This window comes from Gossypium hirsutum, chromosome A01 (assembly GCF_007990345.1).
Source record: "Gossypium hirsutum isolate 1008001.06 chromosome A01, Gossypium_hirsutum_v2.1, whole genome shotgun sequence".
Classification (NCBI taxonomy): domain Eukaryota; kingdom Viridiplantae; phylum Streptophyta; class Magnoliopsida; order Malvales; family Malvaceae; genus Gossypium; species Gossypium hirsutum.
This window is the reverse complement of record NC_053424.1, coordinates 16852935-16869659: the sequence shown is the minus strand read 5'-3', so window position 1 is coordinate 16869659 and position 16725 is coordinate 16852935.

Below are 16725 nucleotides of genomic sequence, written 5' to 3'. Positions count from 1 at the left end.
CAAGTTGAAGGCCAGGCTAGTTGTGAGGGGTTTTAGCCAAAAGTATGGCATGGACTACCTTGAAACTTTTGCATCAGTAGCCAGACTAGACACCATCAGATTGCTGGTTGCCTTAGCAGCTCAGATGGAGTGGAAAATCCACCAGCTCGATGTGAAGTCTGCTTTTCTCAATGGTTTTCTTGAAGAGGAAATTTATGTGGAGCAACCTCAAGGTTTCAAAGTGTCAGACAAGGAAGACATGTCTACAGGCTCAAGAAAGCCTTATATGGCTTAAAATAGGCACCAAGGGCCTAGTATAGCAGAATTGATAGCTACCTGCTCAGCCTGGGATTTCTAAGAAGCTTCAGCAAGCCAACTTTGTATGTTAAGAAGGAAGGAGCTGTGACACAACTTATTGTGTCTCTGTATGTTGATGATAGTTTGGTCACAGGAGGAGACCAAAAGATAGTGGCTAATTTCAAAGCCAAAATGGAGAACATGTTTGAGATGTCTGACTTAGGCCAAATGACATATTTCCTAGGAATGGAAGTGTTTCAAACTGAAAATGGAATCTTCTTAGGACAGAAAACTTTTGCTGCAAAGATCCTAAGCAAGTTTTCTATGGAGAATTGCAAGCCAGTAAGTACACCTGTGGCTGTTGGAACAAAGTTATCAAGTCAAGCGGATAATGAAAAGGTTAGTGAGAACCTCTACAGAAGCTTAATAGGCTGTTTGCTATATTTGACTGCCACATTATGCATTCTGTCAGTTTGCTCTCAAGGTTTATGAATTGTTGCAATGAGGAGCATTTTCGAGCAGCAAAAAGAGTACTCAGGTACATCAAAGGTACCCTGAGTTATGGCCTGTTGTATAGCAAGACTGATAGGCTAAGGCTAGTTGGCTATACTGATAGTGACTGGGCAGGCTCAAAAGATGACATGAAGAGCACTTCAGGTATGCTTTCACCCTAGGCTCAGCTATTTTATGTTGGAGTTCGAAGAAGCAAAATGTGGTTGCACAGTCAACTGCTGAAGCTGAATATGTAATAGCTGCTGGGGCTGTAAATCAAGCCATATGGCTGAGAAAAATCTTAACAGATTTAAATTTATACCAAGAGGGAGCAACAGAAATTTATTGTGACAACCAATCTACTGTTGCAATTGCAAAGAATCCAGTTTTTCATGGTAGGACAAAACATTTTAGCATTTAGCTTCATGTTGTGAGAGAAATGGAGCAAGCACATGAAGTGAAACTGATTCATTGCAGTTCAGAGGAGAAACTGGCTGATATTTTTTTACAAAAGCCCTTAGTTTGACACGATTCCTTCATTTGAGAGCTGAAATGGGAGTATGCAACATGCTAGCCAAGGAGGAGAGTTGAAGTTGGCCAACATGTGGCACCAAGACCAGCAAGCAACAGACTATGCAGCTCGAGCTTAGTAGATACAGCTGAAGAAACTGCTTTATTTTGTTTATTTTGTTACTCTAAGTATTTGTTATGTAATTTGGTTTGATTTCAACTTGTTGCTGATGTATTTGATGTGTTTAGGTAGTGATTGAGTTGAAAATCAGTTTTGTTTATATGAACAAGTTAGTTTAACAAGTTTCATTGTAATTTTTAGTGGAGTTAGGTAGATGTTTAGGTAAGTTTGACTTGTAATGATCAGACTATGTCTTGTATATATAATGGCTTTATGCCAAAGTTTCTTTTTTGAATGAAATTATCAGATTTTGTTCCCATATGCTCCATTATATTTCTTGCTTTCAGTTTTGTTTTTGTTCTTAAGCAAATTTCTGCTTTTGTTTCTTCATCAAGGCATGAGGCTTGTTGCACAAGCTTTCGACTCTGCCTGCTAAGCTTTGTTCTAACACTAACACATGGTTGTAGATGGCTTCGTAGAGAAATTTCATATACTCTGGAAGTTCCTCCATTGCCTTAAGATCCCATCTGCAATATGGAAATACTTTTAGCACAACAAGTCATTACACATATTTAGATTTTTATATATACATTACCGATTTACTGCATTTTTGTATTTCTCAAGCTCATCTAGTAATCCATATGTGTCAAATATACCATCTAATGGAGTTTCTAGGGATCCAAATTTTGTGACATTCCTCCTACACTTGGAAAATTGGGGGCCCGAAGGAGAAATTTCCGTTGCCCAAAAAGTAACACTCAATTAGCCTATCTTGAACAAAAGGAAGCCTTTCCTTAACATTCAAGTCCTTCCACCACCTGCCCATACATGTAAGACAATTTATCATTTTTTACGAAAAACCTCCTTTTTTTTCCCTAGAGCATGATCTTACTCAAATTTAAAAGCAAAGAAGAACAAAAGAAAAGAAAAAAAAATTGATATTACTTCACTAGCTCTTGTAGCTCCTTGAGATAAATGGATTGCAAGATGTTGTAGTACAACTTAGTTAACTCTACAAAACCGAATTCATCCTATCATTATCATCATCTCTCTGGTTTTGGTAGTTACCAATGAAGTCTCGTGCTTCGGTCCATGCCATTCTCCAGTGTTGTGAGTATTCCATTGACTGTTGTATTTGCTCACCCATTCTCCTCTCCATCTTTTCCTTTAGTACTGACAGATGTTTAGCACTGAAGTTCAGAGCCCCATCTAAAACATCTTCTTCTGGCATTCCAAGGTACGATGCTTCGTGTAAACTTAAAAGCCCTGCAACATCTTCTCTTAAGCTATCCATCAATTTTCCATTTCTTTTCATGAACTTGTTAAACACATCTGCATTTACATTTTCACCTTTCATATGAATATCACATTTCGATCCTGAAAATTGATATAAAACTTGTTAAAAACATAGCATACAATGTGTAGGTAAGCAATTTGTTAGGTTCTTTACATAGGAAGAAAAATAGAACCAAGTAATCTGGATGAAATATGAAGCTCTGTCTAAAAATAGAGCAACAAAGTAATAAACTCGAATAAAGTATGAAAGAAGCTTGAGCTTCAAAGACTTGAGAATTGCAAGAGAGAACAACTAAAACAGAAGAAAAAACAAATTGTTGAGGAAGAAAATAAATTTTTCTTACTTTTCATTTCATCCAGCAAAAGTATATATGTTACAATAAAATTAACAGTTACCTAACATAATTGCTCCCATAAATGCTTGTCAAAAACGTTGCTAAAATTACAAACAAAATATAGCTGACATACCAACTGTCACATTCAAATCTTGACCAAATCCTACTAACTTAAAAGTTAAATTACAAAGCAACCAAATCAAGTTACAAATAAAGAAAATGATTCTGCTTCATTTGGTTAAGCTCCAATGTTGATTTCCATGCTGGTCTGATGTTGCATTGCAGGCCAAAGCTTAACACTCCTCCTTGGAATGTATGCAACAAACTCCAATCTTTCTTCTTAGAGTATCAAATCATGTAGCACTGAGAGACTTGGTTAAAATATCAGCAAATTGATTTTCTGAGCTACAATTAACTAGATTTACCTCCTTTGATTGTTCAGCGTCTCGAACAAAATGGAATTTAATCTTAAAATGTTTGGTCTTGCCAAGAAAAACACGATTTTTAGCTATAGCAACTGCTGACTAATTATCAACTCTGATCTCAGTAGCTTGAGTCTGTTCTTTATTTAAATCACTCAGCAACTTTCTAAGCCAAATGGCTTGATTAACAGTTGCAGTAGCTGCAATATACTCTGCTTTAGCTGTTGATTGAGCAATAGTTTGTTGCTTCTTTAAGCTTCAATAGAAAACCCCTGAGCCAAGAGTAAAAAAGTATCTAGAGGTGCTTTTCATGTCATCAGTGGACCCTACCCAATCACTATCTGAATACCCTATTAGTTTGAGCTGTTTTGCCTTCTCAAACTTCACACCATGATTCAAAGTTCCCTTCACATATCAGAGAACTCTCTTTGCTACTTTAATATGAAGAACATCGCAGCAATGCATAAATCTGGATAGGAGACTAACAACATACATGATATCAGGCCTAGTAGCTGTTAAGTAAAGCAAACAACCTACCAAGCTTCTCATCAACCCTCTCTTGATTCCCACTACTAGTCAGCTTCTCTCTTTGAGCCATTGGTGTGCTGACTGTTTTACATTTTGTCATGCAAAATCTATTGAGAATCTTCAAAGCAAAGGCATGTTGGCTAATAAAGATGCATTGGTCAGATTGGTTCACTTCTATTCCAAGGAAGTATGTCATAACTCTCAAATCTGTCATTTCAAAAACTTCTTGCATTTGCACTTTGAACTCATTGATCAGCTCTTCCTTGCTTCTAGTTACAAGTAAGTCATCTACATAAGGTGAACCAATCAGAAGAGTTTCATTTTCTGACTTCTTTATAAAAAGTGTAGGTTTATTAACACTTTTCTCGAACCCGAGCCTAGATAGGTATTCATCAACCCTGTCATACCAGGCCCTCGGTGCCTACTTCAGACCATACAAGGCCTTTTCAGCCTTTAGACTTTGTCCTCTTCACCATGAACCTTGAACACTTCTGGTTGTTCAATAAAAATCTCTTCCTTGAGGAAGCCATTTAAGAATGCTGACTTGACATCGAGCTGGTGAATTCTCCATTGTTTCTGTGCAGTTAAGGCAAACTTAATTGTGTCTAGCCTCACTACTGGAGCAAATGTCTCCATTAAATCAATGCCATATTATTGACTGTAGCCTTTCACCATAAGCCTTGCCTTATGCTTATTCAATGAACCATCAACATTGTATTTGGCTCTAAAAAACCACTTGACACCTATGACTTTCTTATGATCAGGTCTATTAACCAATTCCCAATTGTCATTCTTGTGGATCATTTCCAATTCAGCTTACATGGCCTTCTTTCAGCATTTGTCCCTGGCAGCCTCTTCAAAATCTGAAGGTTCAACTATTGCAACATCACATCTTTGGTAGATATCAGCAATAGTCCTTGTCCCTCTCACAGGTGCTTTATCAAAATTATCATCAACTGGCCCTTCTTCAGCTCGTTCCAAACTACTGTCCAGCTGATCTTCTTCAATCAACCTTGCATCTGCATCATTTCAGGTCCAAACCTTCTCTTCATCAAATCTAGCATCCCTACTCACCAAAATCTTCTTTGTCGAGGGATCATATACCCTGTAGCCCTTATTGGTGCTGCTGTAACCAGCAAAGATCCTAGGCACAAATCTTTTGTCTAGTTTGGTTCTCTTTTCAACTGGAATAAGAGTGTAGCAGATACAACCAAACACCTTTAGGTGTGACACTATTGGTTTGAGATCATGCCAAGCTTTAAAAGGAGTCTTTTCCTTCACAGCAGTAGTAAGAAGCCTGTTGAGCAGATACACTGAGGTATTGACAGCCTCAGCCCAGAATTTGCTTGGTAGCTTACTCTCAAACAGTAAGCATCTATCCATATCAAGCACTGTTCGATTTTTCCTCTCACATACTCCATTTTGCTGAGGAGTATAGACTGTTGTTAGCTGATGATGAATTCCAGCTTACTCATACAACTTCTAAAACTTTTCAGAAAAATACTCAGCACCATTATCTGATCTCAAAGCCTTGATCTTACAGCCTGATTGATTCTCAACTAAGGCTTTAAATTTGCTAAATGCCTCAAATACTTCTGAATTTTTCTTTAAAAAATGAACCCAGCAAAATCTACTGAAATCATCAATGAAAAGCACAAAATACTTGCTGTCATTTAAGGAGGAAGACCTTATTGGTCCAGAAATGTCAGTGTGAACTAATTCGAGCTTGCCTCGACCTCTCCATGCCTTATTGACTTGGAAAAAGGCTGTCTTGCCTGCTTACCAAGCTAGCAAACTTCACAAACATCATCACTGACTTCAATTTTGGAATGTCTTCAACCAAATTCAACTATACAGCAAACCAAGTGATTTGTAACTGACATGGCCTAACCTCTTCTGCCATAAACTAGCTCAGTCAGTAGCACTAGTATAGGCCTTCTTCTCTAACTAATTTACATCTAACATGAAACATCTATCAGTCATAGGCACTGTAACCGGTACTTGACTAAATGAATCCTCAACAACACAAGAGTTATTCTTGAAAACTAGTGAATAACCCTTCTCAATTAGCTGACCAACACTCAGCAGGTTTTGATCTATGTCAGGCACATAAAGTACATTAGAAATAACTTTGTTACCTGAATGTATACTAATCACTGCATCTCCTTTGCCTCTGCGTCAATAAGGTTGCCATTTCCATCTCTTACTTTGGAAGTAAATCTTCTGTCAAGATTCTTGAACAACCTTTCATCTGAAGCCATATGGTGAGAACAACCACTGTCAACTAACCAGTTCTTGCTAATTTTGCTTGAGGTTGTATTACAAGATATAGAGTAAACATGCTCCTCCTGAGCTTGAACATCCTCAGCAGCTCGAGCTTGGTTTTGCTGCTGAGTTTGAGCCATTCCTTTGGTCTTACACACTTTCTCAACAAGACCAAATTGTTTACATTTCCTGCACTGGACATCTGGCCTGTACCAGCAAAACTTCTCCAAGTGTGTGGTCTTCTTGCAGTGAATGCATGGTGGAAACCTCTTCTTACCAGCATCTCTCTTTGATTTCTCCCTTTTATCAAGCTAAGGTTTCTTCCCTTTTTGACTTGAACCTGAGCCTTCTTTGACCTTTTCTTGAAAAGCTCCTTCAGGATGCTCTTCCTTCCCATTGGCCCTCATTTGCTCAAGTGCATACAAGGATTTACCAACTCAAACAGTGAGATGACTGATAAATCCCTCGAGTCCTCCAATAAAGATATCTTTAACTCAAATTTTTTAGGGATAGTTGTAATGACCTTTTCAACAACTCTGCTCTCACTAAAATCATCACCAAGGAGCCTAATGTTGTTGACTATGACCATTATCCTATCAGAGTACTACTTGATAGTCTCTGAGTCTTTCATCTTCAAGTTCCTAAAGTCTCTCCTAAGGTTGATTAGTTGCTGCTGTCTTATTTTGTATGACCCCATAAACTCCTCCTTTAGCTTCTCCCATGCTTGCTTTGGTGAGTCACAAGCCATTATCCTAGTAAAAATCACATCGGATACTCCATTTTGTAAGCAAGCCATAGCGTTATGCTTCTTGGCACAATCTTCACTATGTTGCCTTATCTGTGCAATGGTGGGATTGGCCCTCAATGGAGGTGGTTCAACATCATTTTCTACAGCATTCCATAAGTCGTGTGCTTGGAGATATGTCTTCATCTTTACTACCCATATGTGGTAGTTTTCTCCAGCAAACACAGGTGGTGGTGTAAAGCTCATCCTTACAGCAAATAAACAGACAAACAAAAAATAGCTTCTGCTTCTTTTTTCTTTAAGTTTTCTCCACAAAGAAAGATACCAATAACAGAAGCCATCAAAGATGACAGGCTCTTAATACCATTTGTTGGGTTTTTTACACAGAAAGAAAAATAGAACCAAGTAATCCAGATGGAATATGAGGCTCTGTATGAAAATAGAGCAATAAAGTAATAAACCCAGATAAAGTATGAAAGAAGCTTGAGCTTCAAAGACTTAAGAATTGCAAGAGGGAACAACTAAAATAGAAGTAAAAACAAATTCTTGAGGAAGAAAATGAATTTTTCTTACTTTTCATTTCATCTAACAAAAGTATATATGTTACAATAAAATTGACAGTTACCTAACATAACTGCTCCCACAAATGCTTGTCAAAAGCTTAGCTAAAATCACAAACAAAATGTAGCTGACATACCAGCTATGACATTCAAATCTTGACCAAATCCTACTAACTTAAAATTTAAATTACAAAGCAACCAAATCAAGTTACAAATAAACAAAATGATTCTGCTTCATTTGGTTCAGCTCCAATGCTTAACACAATTAACCTGTTGAAATGAATAAACGATTCGGACGTAAAATCCTGAATTGCATAGCTACAGATGGGTAAGTTTAGCAAAAATATCATGGATTTAATTTTCAAAAAGGTAAGCCACTCCTAGTCGTTGCATCAAATCTAATTGGCAACGTGCCTCTTTCACGCTAGTAAGTAACTCCCTAGCACATTGCTTAAGTTCCTCGAGATGACTACCATGACTCTCAACCTCAAAACAGTTACCAATGAAAATGGGTCACTTAAATCCAAACTGTAATTTTTTATGTTGTTATTTTAAAAATATTTGAACAGAAACATCTCTCCAGGATGTTTTCCCAAAAGAAGTAGTAGTGTTTTCACATACTGTTACTTAAAATTCCTCACAATTTTTTCTATATAAGTGTTTCAAAAAAAATTATTATAGAGGAAGAATTTTCAGAAAAACCTCCCCATATTCTTGTAAAAGAACTTTTCAATAGATGACATTTTAAGCCATTATATTCTAAAAATCCTCCATAGTATTATGAAAACATTCTAGTTCAAATTGGATCAGCATTGTTCAAACACCATACTAACTCAAAAGATCCAAATTTTGTCACCCATTCAATAGTCCAAATAGTTAAAGTTTTTTGACCAAGAGATTAGAGTGAAAACCCAAGTTCTTCAAAGAAATTTCCAGCTAAATTTACCACCAAAATAGACCACCACCCATATTTCACTTATTTAGATTACCAAACGGCCTGGTACAATGCCTTCTTAATGAAAAATCAACATATGAGGCATTCCTGGCTTATATATTTCAAATATGGTATCCAATTCAAATTCCTAAATTGGTTTCAAGAATGGTGGAACTAGTATGGACCATCATCTTTCCATATCTTGTAACATCCTGAAATAGGGCCTAGTCGGAATAGTGGTTTCGAGACCACAAATCTGACATCAAAATAGTTATTTTATGATTATTATGAGGCCTAGAATATGAGTATATGCATGTGTTAGAGTTTTATGAAGAAATTTTTTGAGCAATGTGTTCAATTGGAAATTAGGGACTAAATTGAATAAATTGCAAAACTTGATTTCTAGAAGCAATTTGTATGAAATTGCTTTGGGTTATGAATTAGAAGGTCTTGGAGTGAAATTTTCCCAATTTCTAAGTTTTGGAACAAAAATGGGCTTGCATGGTTGAAATTTTAAAGAAAGGGCATGCGGGTATTTTGGTCATTTGGTGTTTTAATAAAATAAAATGGGAAAAGAAAGGCAAAAATCAACCATTTTCTTCTCCACGGCTACCAAAAATTGAAGGGATACCATAGCTATGGTTTTCAAGTAGGGTTTTCAAGCTTTCTAAGCTCAATAGTAAGTGCTCCCAAGCCCCGTTTTTCATGCTCTTTGTATTTTTGAAATCCCGGTAGCTTGCTCTCTCCATTTCTACCCATATTTCATGCTAGGGTTCATGTTTAAAAATTTACCCATGCATGAGTTGCTTGTATTTTGATGGATTATGGAGCGATATGAAAGATGAATGTGTATTACACATCTTTTCCTAGTTGATTTTCATGAAAAACCCTTATAGGGACCGTTTTGCAAATATTGTAAAATGTGTGGTAGAAATGAGAAAACAATGGGAAATTTGGGCTACCATAAGAAGGAAAAGTGCTAGGCTTGGGTAAGATAAAGAGTGCAAGTGTTTCATTATACAAGCCTAGGGACTAAATCGTAAAAATATGAAAGGTTAGGGGCAAAACGGTTATTTGGACCGGGGGTAGATATTAAAGTTGAAATGCATAATGTAGTGTATTAATGAGTTAATTTTATTGATATAGATCCTGAGGAACAAATTCCGAAGGTCGATCGAGGTAAACGCAAGGTTTCGGAATGACCGAAACACAACTCTGAAACGAATACCAGGTAAGTTCGGATAACTTAAAGTAAACCCCTAATATGTATAATTGTATGATTTATGAACGCATGATGATTGTATTTATTATTGGCATGAAATATCTTAGAAATGCATATTTGATGATAACATGTGAAAAATGTCTCGGTTGAGGTTGAAAAAGAGAATTCGATGGACAAACCCTTTTTGACAGGTAAACTGAGATCCTGCATGTGTTGTAGTAGGATTTAGCCGGGACGGGTAATCCGTGATCTCAAGTATGAAAAGGAATCTAGCCCGGACGGGTGTTCCTTGAATGATCAAGCCTATCGAAGAATATGTGTGCATTATGGATTTAGCCCGGATGGGTAATCCGATTAGGGTCTGAATTTAGCCTGAACTGGTAATTCAGATCCGAGCTCATTAAGGGTGTTTGTTGCTATAAGGGATTTAGCCTGGACTGGTAATCCCGACATCACCTTATGAGTTCATGATATGGGGGATTTAGCCTGTACTGGTAATCCTACCATAAGATGTGAGGTTCGCGGGAGTGCATGTATGTAAAATGATCATTCGTAAGAATTGACGAATTATGGGTATTCCATCGGGATTTCCTAGAAAGTCAACGGGATTAATATGAAGTATGTCAATAAGATGATGAATGATGAGCTCATCTACATAAATTACATGATGCTTTATTATATGACTAACTTATTGATTGAGTGCATGTGATAGGGAATCATTTCATAATTGATGATTTCATGATTTAAATATGGATGTATGCCAGTTACTCGGTAAGTTTACTTTCCAATTATTCGAGCTTACTAAGCATGAAAATGCTTACCCCTCTCTTTTTCCGTGTCTCATAGAGCTCAAGGACTCATAAGGACTGGAAGACGATTGGAGAGTCAACACTCTGTCAACTAGACAAGCTTTGGTATAAAGACTTTGTTTATTTTGTTCAATGGCATGTATAGTATTTTTGAGTATTATTTTTATAAGTATCATCTGATTTTCCAAATGAAGGCAAGTAAAAATATGTTTATCTTTTTGTATATAGCCACGAAAATTGGCTTAATTGAAGTAGGCTACGACTTACGAATTTATGCATGATTTTATTTACAAGTGATGGGTTGTTACCAATTGGCGATGAATCACATGAACGAGCCAATTTCGGACGAATTAAAGTGACATGGAAACCCATAAAAACTATATGGAACATAACCTTTCATGTATGCAACCAATGATATGAGGTTTCCATACAATTAGTTTTATTAAGATTATTTACAAGTGTATAATCATGTTTTCCTTCAAACTTGGCAACCACTAAGCACAAGTAATGGAAAGGGGTGACTAAAGGCTTGGAAAATAGCCTATTAGAGTCCACATGGTTAGACACACAAGCATGCGTCTAGGCCGTGTGTGACACACGGTTCTCTCCTATGGGCGTGTGCTATGGCCGTGTGTCCCCTGTACTTAAAATTTTAGCTCAAAGTTGTACATGGGTAATCCACACGGGCGTGGCCATGGCCGTGTTAAAATGTCAGTGTCGTCCATGGGCAGGCAACAAGGGTGTGTACCGTGATCGTGTTGATAAGTCAGTGTTGCCCATGGCTGAAGGGCATGGACGTGCCCCAAGCCACACGGGCATGTGAGTCCACACGGCCCACCCACATGGGCGTGTGACACTTTATGATAAGGAAAAAAATTCCTAAGGAGCCAAGTTTTATTGAGCGTACCCGAATTTGTCCCGCACTGCCTCTAGGTATGTTATAGGCCTCGAAGGCCTATATAAGGGGTGAGTTGTTCATGGACGAAAAGCTTAAAATTTGAGAAAAACTTGGTAACCCAATTTGGTACGTTTCAAAATGTAAAGTCCTGGTAATGCCTCGAACCCTATCCCGGCGTCGGGTACGGGTGAGGGATGTTACATATCTTACCAAAAAAAAATCAAAATTTATGGCCTAAGTTATTTGACACATTCTAGCCCGAATTGGACCAAAAACACATCTATAAAACCGTGCATTTTTTCTCAAAATTGTGCATTTCTTAGATTCTTTCCTAGATTTACTCTTATGAATAGGATCCATGTATTGGAATTCCATTATTAGTTCGAAATTCGAGAATGAAATGGTGGGACAAACTTAATGATGAAAAATATGATTCCAAGTACTTGGATAATTTTTTCAACAAGAATCCGAAATTATGTAAGTTCATGGCCTCAGATCAAACTACAACAAAATTCTTTCAAGTAAAACTAATTGCTAGTGCAATGTTGGCTTAAGCCAAGACCAAGAAGGAATTAAAAGAACTCATTGCTGAAATGCTCATCTCAATGAATTTTGGATCAGAAGACGAGAAATCCTCAACGTCTTCAATTAAAATAGTTGATCTTGCATACGATACCACTTCAGTAACTATCACTAGAACCAGAAAAAATAAAAAAATATTTTTGAGCAAAGAAAAAAGATGAAAAGGGGAGATTCCCTACAAGAAAAAGATGAATGAACTGTACACCTCTAACCCGTCTCCATAACCGAAGTTGGGTCACAGAATATTACGACATCAATTTAAACCTTTATCATTACTTACTCATAAATATCTAACCATGAATATAAACAATTAATCACATTGAAATTATAAAAAAAATACACTTACGAGCCCTAAATCGAGTTTATAGGGCCCTAAAAATAGTTTGGAAACATTCTGGGGTTGATTCAAAACAAAACGGAAAAGTTAGGAAAAAAGTTGAAAAATTTGAAAATAGAGGACACACGACCCTGTGTCACAGCCCAGGCCGTGTAGATATTTAAAATTCAAACACACGGTCGTGTCTCAGCCCGTGTGTCCACCCATGTGTGCATTCAATGTCGGGTCACACGGCCGTGTGTCACAACCCAGACCGTGTAGACATTTAAAATTTGGACACACGGTCGTGTCCCAGCCCGTGTGTCTGCCCGTGTGTGCATTCAATGTTGGGTCACACGGCCGTGTCGCAAGCCATGCCTCATACTGTGTAAATAACTGTTTTAAGACACATGGCTGTGTCGCAGGTCGTGTGAAATCTACAGCTAAATCATTACGACACACGGTCGAGTAGATAAACTGTATGAGACACACGGCTGTGTGACAGCTCGTGTGATAGCCCGTATCCCAGGCTGTGTGCACAAAATTTCACTTCTAAAACAAGTAATTTTTACATCTATCTTGGTTCCTAAGCTAAACCTAAAACCACATTAAAACCATGACCAAAATTGTCCTCAAACAATTCGAAAAAAAACATACATATCAAAATCCTGCAATTCATGTGCCTAACCAATGTGCCATTCAAAGGCACCTCAAAAAGATTTTAACATTCAATAAAGCAAGATAAGTAGACACATAACTCAAACCAAGATCTCACATTCTAACATCAACCCAATGACCAAATATATATATAAAATTGAGTACATATATATAGACTTTCTTCTAATACTAATTCAAGAACATTAAGAGCATAAATTACCAAAGAGACCAATTCACTAGAATAACCACCATGTCAAAGCATTTACATAAATAACTCCAAACATCTATATATAACTATGTTTTAAAGAAACACATCATTCACAACTTATAGAACTACATTCAATACAAGTAACCTTCACTAGAATTAACCATAACTAAAAGATCATTGTTTCAATATTGACAACCTAGGTACATGCCAAGATACAAAAGAAATATATACTTGAGTTCGGGATTGATGTTGGATGCCAAAATGTCAATCAAAAGTAGGTACCTAACTTGACATAAGGTAACGATCAATTAACGAATACTTTACTTGACTCAAAGAGCTACAATTTCATTTAATAACCATCATTTCATAAATTAATTCATACAAAGCTTAATCCAATGTGGTTATTATTGAATTCAACCCGAGTATACATAATTATATATCTTTCTTAATAATTCTCGTTTACCAATGTTTTTCAATTTGATTAGACCTGATTTGTATGAGTTAGTTAGTGGATGGCACCCAGTGCCTAATGGATAAACCGTAACAGATATTTGCATCTAGCGCTAGTTGGATAACCAACGATAGATGTGCCCAGCGCTAGTCGGGTAAACCGACAAATATAATGGTGTGCCTAGCACTAGTTAAATAAACTGAAAAAGGTTGCACCCAACGCTAGTTGGATAAATCGACAAGTCTAATAATGTGCCCAGCACTAGTCGGATAAATAAAAAAAGATTGTGCCCATCGCTAGTTGGATAATCGATAATAGTTGTGCCCTGCACTAGTTGGATGTACCAATGATGAGTTGCACCCAGTGCTAGTCGGATAAATCGACAATTTTGATTGCATAATTTCACATTCCATCAATTCATAATCAATCTTTCGTATTAATCAACTATGCTATATCCCATGATCGAATTTCATAACATTCAATATAATTCCATAATATTTCATTCAAGCAATTTAAATTCTAGTCATTCATTGATTCATTCCATAATGCCACATTTCATATATATAATTCACAATTTCTCATTTCATAATTTAATCATTTGCATATATATATAAATACAATTAAGATATCAAAGTAATAAATAGTTATTTAAATTAAATAAATAGAGTTTGAGTTCAAAGACTACGAACATACCGAATTTACGATAGTTTCCGGTGATCGAGGTTGATTAATCAACAACTTTCTCTTTTCCTCGGTTAACGATCACTTTACTCTTTTCTTGATTTAATACAATAATCTAATTCAATTAACTAACTCAAAACGTCAACAATTCAAGTTAACAATAAATTATAAAATCATATTTCAACATTTAACCCTTAATAATTGGTCACTACACAACTCAGTCCTTAACATAAAAATTAATGTCATCTCATCCTCATTTAATTTCTATAGCTAATCGAATATACATATAATTCACTATCAATACCTGAATTTTGTTAAATTTGTAATTTAAATTCACTATTAATCCCTGAATTTTGTTAAATTTGTAATTTAACACCATGACATTTTAATTTATAACACTTAACTCCTTTAAAGCTAATACTAACTAAATCACTACTTAAAGTAATAATTTCTCATACCATACAACTTAAGAACTCAACCAACAATTTCTAGCAAAATAAATAGTCTCAAAACAGTCTATATATTTATCATAATTTATCCATTTAGTCCCTCAATTAGCAGATTTTTATATAACTTAGGTCTTAATGCAAAATTTCCTAAATTCACTCTACAAGATGGTCTCACTTAACTTCCAACCGCAAAATCTATCAAAACAACTTCAAAAACTTAAATTTCTCAAAGATAACCTTTTCCAAAACATTAACAATTCTTAAAATTCCAACATGGGCAATCCTAGCTTATGATCTCAAGATTCTAAAATTTATGCAAAAAAGGACCAAAGTTTACTCACCAATTTGATTTCCAAGGTTGAAGATTAAGGCTGAAAATGCTTCTTCCCCCTCCCAAGTTCGGCAGGCAAGAAATAATGAAGCTTAAATTTGTTTTTCTCTTCCCCTACTAAGCTATTTGTTTCTTTTATTTTATTATCATTATCATTTTATTTTATTCTAGTATAATTTACTAACTTAATTGTTTCAATATAATTAACATAGATATAATATATATAATACCCTAATAGTCATCCACTATCAAAACCCATATAAATATTGGTCTATTTATTAAATAAGTCCATTAATCTAATCCCACTTTGAAACTTAATATTAATTACTATTTTTTATCACCCATTTAATTTAGTCCTTATACTTAATTTTAAACATTAATAATTAAAATTATCTAGCTATCATTCAATTCACTTCTAATGTAATAAAAAATAAACATAACAATAAATATTTACTATCCCAGCTCGTAAAAACAGAGTCCCGAGGGTATGTTTCTTGATGCCTTTGACTTTCAAGTCATTACATGAACAGTGAAGATTCTTTGTGATGAATAGTAAAATTCTCTATGAATAGTAAAATTATGATCAATTATGGTCAACAAAAAAATCGAATCTTTTTTCAAGAAAAGGGTGTTACAAAGGAATAATGATCAACTAGTTCTTCAACCTTCATAGTGGAGAAAAATCAATGTGGATCTTCACATGCTCCTGAATGAGATATCAGGTCTTCTTAATCCCAAGCTCCTGAATGCGATATCAAGTCTTCCCAAGATCCTGAACGAGACATCGGGTCTTCTCAAGTTCTTGAACGACCTCGTAAGGTGCCAAGAGTCGAAACAAAGGAGTTTAGAGCATGACCCGAGACTTCGAAAATCTATTTGGGATTGCCCTCCAAATCAATAGGACGAAGTCTGTTGAGCTTAAATTAAGTTTGGGCCATATCAATCAATTCCTCCAAGTGAGGCTTTAACATCTCTTCAGCATATTGATAAGAATAGACGTCGATTTCTCCCATCTTGGTATAAGTTTTTCCTTGATTGGCTTGAGTTTTCACTAAGTAAGAATGTTGTATATTGCCTTCTTTCCTTTCTCTTCAACAAACCATTTGGGCAACATGGAAATACTTTTACAAGCCAAAGATTTTTGATACGCTATAAAAGTAACATTTTTTAAATCCCATTCTTGATGTGTTTTTGGATGATTTATTATGTAAATTAGTGAATTTGTTGCTCCTAATCCTTTAAATTCATGTTTCTATACTTAGGAGAGCATAGAGGAGCAAAAAGAGTGAAACAATGGGCCAAAATCAGACAAAAAGAGCTATTTCCAAGATCCATATGGCCTGGGCATTTCTACACGGGCTGACCACACGCCCATGTGCTAGCCAGTGTTGATTTCAAACCCTGATTCTTTTTTACACAAAAACCTAATTTTTAGGGTTTCTAAGAATTCTAGAGTTTATAAATACATATTAGAAGAAGACCTAAAAGGGAGCACGCAGAGAAGAACAAAGAAATTACTCGAAGAACACCATCGGAAGCAACTTAGAAGCGAATCTCCTTCAAGATTGAAGATCTCCATTTAATTTCTCTAGAATTTTTATTGGGTTTCTTTATGTCTTGTTGTTATCTTAACTTAG